Raw genomic sequence first — 9,358 nt, 5'->3', positions numbered from 1 at the left:
CGAGCGTACAGTCATTCATTCAAAAACTTTAAAAATCTTTAAAACATTGCAAAAAACAACACCCCTGCTTGGAGGGACCATTGATTTTATTTCTAATACAGCGCTGATATTTCCTCACATAGTCGTACACCATGAAGTCATTCTTTATTACATCATCATTGTACAAAGACAGTACTTGATCAAAAGATAGCCCGCACGCGCGGTGACAGAGGTAATAGATGCAATGTTGTCCGCAGACCGTCGACATGTGGTGCTGCAACTGAACGTCGTGGTACTCAATGTTTTTAGAACGTTTTTCCAGAAACTGTAAGATGCTCGGAGGGTAGTGATCAAAGTCCGGCGGAAATCCATAAGAATCAAAAAAGGTGGCTATGCCACCATTTTCCAGCGTCAAAGCTAACCAGTGCTCCCCCGGCATGTGAGCCGGATGTGTGTTGACGATAAAGTAGGCCGGGGTTCTAAAAGAGGGATTCAGCATGGGCAGTTGATCGGACGCCCACACCCCGCAAAACACATCTCCCAGCAGGCTATGCAGAAGGTTCTCTAGTTGAACGTTGTCCATCTTTTAATAATAGTCCACCAGCACCTGCCTCTTGGCGTTGATCTCCAGAATAGAATCGTAACAGGCGTAGACGATAAGGGTCGCGGTGTGCGGCAGGGGTGTTCTAAATCTCAACTCCAGCCTGAGGTTTCCGTTTGAGACGGTAGACAGTGCGTCGTTGTCATCGCTCGGATTGAGATTAAACACAAACAGAGAGTAGCCGTCATTAAAGTCATCACGGCTGATACTCAGGGGTAAATCTTTGAGATGTCTCCCGGTAGCCAGGAACATGTTGTAGAATTCTCTGACGGACACCCCGTTGTTAAAATCGGGTTGGAAAGCTTTAGCCGGAACTTGCCGGCCGTCCTGACAGAGAGCCAGGTATTCGATGTCATAGTGTCTGAAATTAAAAGGCGACAGGTCTCGTCTTCCTGTGAAAGCCTCGTGGTGTACCATACCCAGAACCACGTACTTTGGTATGCTACCCAGAAACAGATTCTCCTGGTTGCAAACCCTAGAGTTTGCCGGAATAGAGTAAGTTTTCACATTAAGAACGCGTGAAAGGGGGTAGAGAGCGTTGCCCTTCATTAAGGCGGCGGCGTGACCTAACCTGACTGCAGGGGACACGGCTACTTTTTTAACAAATAGGGAAGCCCCCAGTACTTTTAGGCTAAAAGCAGAGTCACGCGCCCCCATGAGGCAGAAAGCATCGTTGGCTCGCGTCAGTTTAATTCTCAAATCGACAGAGTTGAGCAATAGTCTCTCGCAGAAAAAGATGTCCCCGTGGAGAGGACCGAGCAGGTGTACTTCTCTGGAACGGGCTGTGGACGCGGCTCTCCTCGTTAACCCATTATTTGGACCGTTCACGAGCACGATAGAGTCCACTGACCCGGCGGTATCTTTGTAAAAAAGACCCCCGGTAAACTGACTGGAGAGCGTGTCCGGTGAAAAGTTGAGCAGGGTCTCAATCATGCAGCGATAGGGGGGGGTCGTAGCGCTCGACTGAGAGATGAGTCGATCCCCCAGGGTCACGTCGCATTGACTGAAAATTGTATTTAGAGGATAATTGATAAGACCCACCGCTGCGTCATTAGCTAGGTTCGATCCGTTAGGGTTGGTGATTTTTACACGGAGATGCAACAGAGTGTCGTTCAGATCCAGATACCGGTCCCCGTCTCCGGGGATGAAAAACTCAATGGGTCCCCCGTCGGTGATGGCTGACAGGGGAGAAATTTCCGTGTAGGTTTTTTCATCGATAGACAGCTGCGTCATAGGTGCTGAAAATAAATCCAATTCGGCCAGAGTACACTCTGGAGATTTCTGATGTACTAGAGCCATTTTCTTTTTTCTCAAAGAAAAGATATTCTTAAAAAATATCAGAGCTCCGGACGGACTTCTTCTTCACACGACGGCCTTTTGCAACTGATTTCTTCCTTTTACCGAACGGCTGTTTATTAAAGCTCGAGGGGATGCGTTCTCCGGGGGGTCGTCTCTTCTCACGGAACCCTTGCTTCATCTCTTGATCATCTTCTTGATCACCGGCGAACCGTTCCATCACGTGTTTGACGGCGTTGGAGGCGATGTTACTCGCAGCGGCTTTAAGATGAGGTTTAGCTATTTCGAAACCTTTCTTGGCCAAAGGGCTGACGAAACGAAATAATTTAGAAAACAAAGATCCTATCCCCCGACCGTACATGACCGGTGCACCGTAAAACCCCGGCAAATTCCCCCCTACTTGACTCTCATAATATTGTACAAATCGGTGAGGATCTTCTCTCAAACCTACCCGAGCCATTTTCTTTTTCTCTATTTTTCTCTTAGCCTTGAACACTTTGTGTGTGGATAGCTGATCAGCCTCCTGAAAATGAATGATGAGGACGCGGGCGATTGGAATATATATAACCCTGGGGTTCAAGTTCTAGGTCTAAAGTGGAGAGTCGCGATAGTCTTGCCGTATGAAAATTTTACCGGTTTGTTTTGATCCGTTTTTATCTCCACCTGAATGTTTTCAATGTGGTTTTTGGACACCGGTAAATAGTAAGCAGGATTGAAATACTGTGTGACGATTTCACCGAACGTTCCTTTTACATCAATCGTTCTCAAAAGTGGCGCATAAACGTCGCCGACCATCTGCGGTGCAACTACGTCGCTGTAACAATACATGTGATAAAACCCAGCTCGTAAATCGCAGGGATAGTACGCATACCTTTGGTCAAACGTAAACCATTCCCCTGATTTCATACCCATCAAATATGCCAGGGGTCCTTCGAAGAGTACGTGGGTTTTACCTCCCGATTGGAAATCAAATCTTTTCGAAAGACTGTCATAGACGAGGTAAATATCAGACTTTATTCTTCTAAATTGTCCGTCCATCTCGAATCTAAAGGCTGAGAAGCCGTTGAAATATGATTCTCTCATCTCTTGACGATGCACCTTGCTCTCCGTGGCCGGTTCTTGAGGTTTTTCCCTCCAGTAAAAGTAGGCATCCTCCTGATAAAGGTGATAAAAGGTGTGCGGGTATGAAATCTGCGTTAAAGCTACTTCCCAGCTTCCCTCTAAATCGATATGTTGAGGCAAATCCACGCGGTAACTGGAACTCGTGTTTTCTTTAAAAACATCGACGCTGGCGTTGGAGGGTAGGGTAATAAAAAAACCCTCGTCCTTCGGACCGTACATGATGAAATGATATCCGTTGCGATCGCGAGTTGATTTTTATACGTTCTTTAAATCTGCGGCTTTGATCCAGCTGTTGAATTTCTCCGGCCAGTTTTTCCAACTTACAAAGACTTGCTTTTCACCCCTGACGACGCGATGCTTCAGAATCTTTTCTACGTGGAAAAGTCTGTCTTCCCCCATCGTTACCTTTTGTAGCTCTGGCTCATAAAATGACCCTTGGATGGGTTCTCCATCGTAATCTTTTAACTTGTACACTGGAGGGTCGCGAGGGATGCGTTCAGATACCGTAAACACCTCGTTCGTAAAACTCTGTTCATATTTTTTATCAAACACTCCTCTCAGTTTTGAAATTCTAACTAGGTCCCCCTTCTTGAAATTCATCTTGGTTTCAACCTTCCGTCGGTTTTCAGATTTACCGTACAAGTTTTGAAACACTTTAAAAGTGTTCTCCGAGGTTACCTCAGCGGGTTTCATCTTGATACTGCTGTGATAACTGTGATTATAGCTTTTCACCAAGTCTTGTAAGACGTCGGTGTATCGCAGAGTGTTGTTTGCTGTAAAATATCTCCACATTCTACCTTTTAATGTACGATTAAATCTTTCAATCACAGAGGCCTTAAGGTGGCTGGCGGTGGAAAAATGAACGATATTGTGTTTTCTCATCAAAGCTTCAAAACTCTTGTTAAAAAATTCTTTCCCCGCATCAGTTTGTATTTTTTCAGGCGTCTGACTTGACTCAAAAATGGATTCAAACGCCTTTACCACCTCAGCCGCTGATTTTCTCTTCAGAGCCCTGACGTAAGCTTTTTTGGAAAATATGTCTATGACCGTTAATAAATAATTATATCCGTCATTATGCTCCGACAGGGCTTGCATATCGCACAGGTCCGCTTGAAATTGGTTTAAAGGGCGGGGGGCGAAAACCCTGTTTCTTGGAAAATGTATCCTGGCCGGTTTGTGTAGAGTGTAAGCGTCCTGTCCCTGTAGAAATGTTTTAACATTTTCTCGAGGAACCGTCTTTCCCATTTCTTCTTGCACCCCCTTATGGAGCCGCTCTACACCACCGAGGCTACCGGGATGCGCGGGATCATAGTACACTTTTTCCATGAAGCGTGTCTCAGACATGTTGAAAACAGAATGAGAAGGGATGCTCGTTTGAGAGGTATTTATTTTTTTATTAGCTGTTAAGAAATCTTTAGCATACACATTTTGTGAGTAACATGAGTAAATACATTTTGTGAGTAACATGAACAAATACATTTGTAACATTTGTAATGTGAAAGTACAGATAGTCAAAAACTAGTCCAAGACCAATGCGTTATCATCAATAGAGTTTGAGTTAAGACTTTATGATCTAGACTGAGGCAGATATCATCGTGTAATTTTCCAAGTTCTTCCAAGATGCTTACAGAATGGTTGTTTTGCACAAGTCTGCTGGTCACATCAATGAGCAAAGCATAAAAGGCTATCATATGACATGGTTTTACAACATCGTTGGACAGTTCTTTAAAAATTACTTTAAAACAATCCGACAATCCAGATTTGCTCATAAGCATCGTGTCATTTACCATCTCTTCCCAAAGTGCGGGTCCTGCACACGTTCTGGTTTTTTCCAGCAAGATGTTTTTGTTTGAAGCCGTTTTGTTCTCAATAGCCTGGTACAAGATGTTTATTATCTGACCCTTGATCAATTGGATCTTGACACCTTCTACATCGTTTACAACTTTTCCCCAGAAGCTCCCCATTTTATATCTGAAAACACCATTTTCAGATAAGTGTTTTCAGTCCAGTACTGAGTCACCGTGTCCAGATGTTCCTGTTTAATCTCGCTGTCGTTGTCGGCGATACTCTCGTACATTTGTTGGATGGGAGGTAGTGTAGATTAATTCGCTGGATTTCAGCTCGAACAAAAGGGTCTCTGCGGCGATCTTGACTTTCACGTAGTCAGCGTTGACACCGCACGCTTTCAGGAAATTTTGAATAGCAGGAATGAACTTGGGTGTGTAGAGTCTTTTCATCAACATGTAAAAGTTGTTGCGGTGAGAAACCCGGTTCGATCACATCCAAACACTGGTGTTGGCGCTGGCTGGGGTGGTCGATCCGACATCCGTTGCAAACCTCACCCTTGTACAGGTCCAGGACGACGCTAAGTAGATGAAGAACGCCTTTTTTTACCAGACCAAAGAATTCAGATGCCCAGCCGTCAAGCTGGTCAGCACCGTTACATACACCCCCGGGGAGATCCGATGCGTCGTCGGGCAAAGGCAGATCAGGGGTTGTTGAGCGTGAAAGACTCTCCACACCGCTCACAGAGATTGGAGAACCTGGACGTGAAGAAGCCGGAGACGGCGCAGGATCTCTGCCTTGGAGAAGAGACTCGGACAGCTCTGGAAGTGATGCTGAGTCTCTGACGGGTGGTGTCAGTGAGGGTGAGTGAGGACTGGACACCCCAGGATCCGATGCCGAGCGTCCGAGGGGTGGGGTTGGTGGAGGGCTTAGCCAAGGAGTGAGAGACTCCTTAGAATCCGTGGGATCCAACGTTGGATGAGTGAGTCAAAGTCCAGCCTGCGAGGCCGAAGCCGACGTTGAGGGCGTTCCGCTTGTGTCTCATCCTCATCCCACAGATAGGAATTGCTCGGAGTGTCAGATCCGCTCTTGACGCTTCTGTTGGTAGACATGCTCTCCTTAGTGTTTCACTCCGGTAGTGGGTAACGTATGGTTCAGACGAACGTCTTTTATACATTTGAGATATGGGTGTGGGCTTACACGAGGGAGGACTCTTTTTTTCGTCACCACAGTGTTGTTCCAAAGACGACAATGGTGAAAAAATTTTGTGATTTTATCATCCATTTCATGCATCTTTTCGATCCATGCTGCAAGAGGTAGAGTCAACACGTTGCTGAAAACCCCACAGTCTGAGCTAAAAAGATCCAAGACAAAATACTGTCTCGGTTTCCCTGACATCTCTTCCATCTGCATCTTGTAGCTAGCACGATAGAACCATCTTCCCGTACCCGAGGTTTTCGTCAACCAAATGCTCACAAATGTTTGTTCTGTGGAAGGTTTCTGTTCTGTGTTGTTTCTTTCTTCACAGCCTTCTTCAGTCACACACACCATTCTCGGTTTGATCAGTTTCAACACACCCCAGTCATTGGAAGACATCGTAGCCGACAACATAGGGCCCTCGCTGGAAGATTCTTCCCGCTGATAGAGAATCAGCTCCCCCGTCTTGTAACGGAACACATACCCAAAACTCCCTGTTTGACTATAAGGCTCCAAAGACCATTCTTGCTGCAAAGGCTCCGAAGGTGACGCCTGAGAACGCTGTACAAACACCGTGGATTTTTCAACTACTTTTCCACACAATTCTCTTATAACGGTCACAGCCGTCTCACCAATCACGGATGTAGAACTACTCATGTTGTCCACGGATGGCTATGCCAGGACTATGGCAAAACTGTTTTGTAACTGTTTTGTAACTGTTGCCCTTATTAAAAACAGGGAGCAAGCGAGAAAGGGGGGGGGGGGGGGGGATCCACCCTCCTCCCTTTTTAAAAAAAGGCGGGAAGGAGAAAGGCGGGAATGGGGGGGGGGGGGGGACAGATGTGGGCGGGTTCAGGGAAAGGTCAACCTGTCACTTTGACAAGAAGTACCCCATTTCTCTCTCTGAGGTGAATGCAACATTGATCATCTGATGAAAAACTCATGCTGCAGTCATATTATGACTTTTTGGACGTTTCTCGTGGAGAGAAAACATCATTTGGGTCAGAAGACACATTTATTTCAAAACAGAGGTGACTGCAACATGATACTATGAAAAGTATGCTTGCAGTCAATTATGACTTTTTTACGTTTTCTCGCGGAGGAAAAATCATTTTTGGTCAGAAGACACATTTTTTCAAAACAGAGGTGAATGAACATGATCCTGTTTGAAAAAGATGCCGCAGTCATATATGACTTTTTTGACGTTTTTCGCAGAGAAAACAATCATTTTTGGTCAGAAGAACATTTATTTCAAAACAGAGTTGAATGCAACATAATCATCTGAAAACTCATGTTGCAGTCACATTATGACTTTTTTGACGTTTTCTCGCGGAGAGAAAAAATCATTTTTGGTCAGGAGACACATTTATTTCAAAACAGAGGTGAATGCAACATAATCTTGTTAAAAAATTCTTTCCCTGCATCAGTTTGTATTTTTTCAGGCGTCTGACTTGACTCAAAAATGGATTCAAACGCCTTTACCACCTCAGCCGCTGATTTTCTCTTCAGAGCCCTGACGTAAGCTTTTTTGGAAAATATGTCTATGACCGTTAATAAATAATTATATCCGTCATTATGCTCCGACAGGGCTTGCATATCGCACAGGTCCGCTTGAAATTGGTTTAAAGGGCGGGGGGCGAAAACCCTGTTTCTTGGAAAATGTATCCTGACCGGTTTGTGTAGAGTGTAAGCGTCCTGTCCCTGTAGAAATGTTTTAACATTTTCTCGAGGAACCGTCTTTCCCATTTCTTCTTGCACCCCCTTATGGAGCCGCTCTACACCACCGAGGCTACCGGGATGCGCGGGATCATAGTACACTTTTTCCATGAAGCGTGTCTCAGACATGTTGAAAACAGAATGAGAAGGGATGCTCGTTTGAGAGGTATTTATTTTTTATTAGCTGTTAAGAAATCTTTAGCATACACATTTTGTGAGTAACATGAGTAAATACATTTTGTGAGTAACATGAACAAATACATTTGTAACATTTGTAATGTGAAAGTACAGATAGTCAAAAACTAGTCCAAGACCAATGCGTTATCATCAATAGAGTTTGAGTTAAGACTTTATGATCTAGACTGAGGCAGATATCATCGTGTAATTTCCAAGTTCTTCCAAGATGCTTACAGAATGGTTGTTTTGCACAAGTCTGCTGGTCACATCAATGAGCAAAGCATAAAAGGCTATCATATGACATGGTTTTACAACATCGTTGGACAGTTCTTTAAAAATTACTTTAAAACAATCCGAAATCCAGATTTGCTCATAAGCATCGTGTCATTTACCATCTCTTCCAAAGTGCGGGTCCTGCACACGTTCTGGTTTTTTCCAGCAAGATGTTTTTGTTTGAAGCCGTTTTGTTCTCAATAGCCTGGTACAAGATGTTTATTATCTGACCCTTGATCATTGGATCTTGACACCTTCTACATCGTTTACAACTTTTCCCCAGAAGCTCCCCATTTTATATCTGAAAACACCATTTTCAGATATAAGTGTTTTCAGTCCAGTACTGAGTCACCGTGTCCAGATGTTCCTGTTTAATCTCGCTGTCGTTGTCGGCGATACTCTCGTACATTTGTTGGATGGGAGTGTAGATTAATTCGTTGGATTTCAGCTCGAACAAAAGGGTCTCTGCGGCGATCTTGACTTTCACGTAGTCAGCGTTGACACCGCACGCTTTCAGGAAATTTTGAATAGCAGGAATGAACTTGGGTGTGTAGAGTCTTTTCATCAACATGTAAAAGTTGTTGCGGTAGAAACCCGGTTCGATCACATCCAAACACTGGTGTTGGCGCTGGCTGGGGTGGTCGATCCGACATCCGTTGCAAACCTCACCCTTGTACAGGTCCAGGACGACGCTAAGTAGATGAAGAACGCCTTTTTTTACCAGACCAAAGAATTCAGATGCCCAGCCGTCAAGCTGGTCAGCACCGTTACATACACCCCGCCCGGGAGATCCGATGCGTCGTCGGGCAAAGGCAGATCAGGGGTTGTTGAGCGTGAAAGACTCTCCACACCGCTCACAGAGATTGGAGAACCTGGACGTGAAGAAGCCGGAGACGGCGCAGGATCTCTGCCTTGGAGAAGAGACTCGGACAGCTCTGGAAGTGATGCTGAGTCTCTGACGGGTGGTGTCAGTGAGGGTGAGTGAGGACTGGACACCCCAGGATCCGATGCCGAGCGTCCGAGGGGTGGGGTTGGTGGAGGGCTTAGCCAAGGAGTGAGAGACTCCTTAGAATCCGTGGGATCCAAGCGTTGGATGAGTGAGTCAAAGTCCAGCCTGCGAGGCCGAAGCCGACGTTGAGGGCGTTCCGTTTGTGTCTCATCCTCATCCCACAGATAGGAATTGCTCGGAGTGTCAGATCCGCTCTTGACGCT

This window comes from Takifugu flavidus, unplaced genomic scaffold, assembly GCF_003711565.1.
Source record: "Takifugu flavidus isolate HTHZ2018 unplaced genomic scaffold, ASM371156v2 ctg367, whole genome shotgun sequence".
Lineage (NCBI taxonomy): Eukaryota > Metazoa > Chordata > Actinopteri > Tetraodontiformes > Tetraodontidae > Takifugu > Takifugu flavidus.
This window is presented reverse-complemented; position numbering follows the sequence as displayed.